A 1,627-nucleotide genomic window follows, 5' to 3' on the forward strand; every position below is an offset into this window, starting at 1 on the left:
CATGCCCGACTACCACTGGCACTAGAGTACTAAAATCTAAATTACTAATACTCTCTAAATACTCACCACACCTCGGCTAGCTTCATTTTAAGCGAGAAATAGTTGTTTGTGCTACCGTGCATACTTCTATACCTCAGAAGAACATTGAAATAGTGCATTTCTACATAAGCAAATTAAGGTTCACAATTATTACAGAACTTTCTAAAATCTGAGTAAACAATCCTGGGGCCGTATTCTGAGAGCTAATTAAGTGTCTGATTAGCACTTAATTACCGAATTGGTATTCTGAGAGCATGATTAAGTAGGGGGTATATTAACTACCATAGCAACAAGCGTTTTGGCGGGAAGGACTTACGCGTTTGCGCGTATCAATGCGCGTGCACCTCTGAGAGGACTTAATCACAGAGTTAATTACGAATCGGTATTCTGAGGGTGTAATTAAGTATGAAAGTTAATGGAAAACTTAATGATACCAAAGGGTGTCATTAACTACTCCGATATCACGGAATACATCGTGTTTTCTCTGCCACAACGATGCTTACCGTCTTCGGTAACCGAGGAGCGGTTGAATGTTGTTATCGTGGTATCCGTAGAATTCAGAGAAAAAAAGAAATATAGCCGATCTTCGAGGAATTTTGTCATTTTATGTGAGCAAAGAGGTTGAGATCTTCGCGTGCGTAGGTGAGGGGTTGTAATCAAATACCGGAGTGTGCGCACGGAGCTCTTGGGTTGTAATTACAGGGGGCGTGGAGGAGCGCGCATTGAGGGCATATTTGCGCGTGTAATCATCATTTTGGCTTCTAACAACGCGTCTGATTGGATGGAATAACAATTAGATGGGAGGGACCTAAGATAATCACAGGGGACTTAATCATACCTTAATTACGTCCTCAGAATACCGATTTTGCCCATGATTAAGGGGTAATTAACTTCACGACTTAATCACGAAGTTAATTACAGACTTAATTACGACCTCAGAATACCACCCCTGGCTGGGGCTTGGATAATCAGGATAGTGTAAATTAGGCTTCACTAAATAAGTTGTAGAGGTCTAGTGAAGAACCTAAGGGCAAGACTTCCATATGTACCCCCTTGCTATGCGTTCAGTGACATGAATAACTTAATAAGTTTAGATGGCTTTGGGATTAGGATTAGGATTAGAGTTTACTCAGTTTAGGATTAGGGTTAGGGTTTACTGCGACCAGCCCCAACATGCAGCGTTGGGGCTGCGCCGTTTTCGCATTCAGATCGAGGAGTTGTACAAAACAGTGCCATTTCGGCGCTATATTTCCTTAATTTTTCAACAAAAACTACTAAGTAGGAATACCGTAGTTATGGGTAAACTCGGCCTAGTGGGTAAAGTCGGCCGCCAGCGCGCACAGTACATAAAATTGTACTGTGCGCGCTGGCGGCCGACTTTACCCGCTAGGCCGAGTTTACCCATAACTACGGTACTTACATGGGTCGATTAAACCTAAATGATTCATTTTGGTGACTGTTTGATGCATTTCATTGCTTATGATGCAGAAAATGTTGTCTTATAAGGCGAATATCTTCAGCTCACCGATGCTCACTAAAACTCACAATCACTTGCACATGCGCACAGCATGCATGCAGTGCAGTGCAT

Source organism: Diadema antillarum, unplaced genomic scaffold, assembly GCF_040938485.1.
Source record: "Diadema antillarum isolate AM-2024a unplaced genomic scaffold, OU_Dant_1.0 scf00000023, whole genome shotgun sequence".
In the NCBI taxonomy this organism is placed as follows: domain Eukaryota; kingdom Metazoa; phylum Echinodermata; class Echinoidea; order Diadematoida; family Diadematidae; genus Diadema; species Diadema antillarum.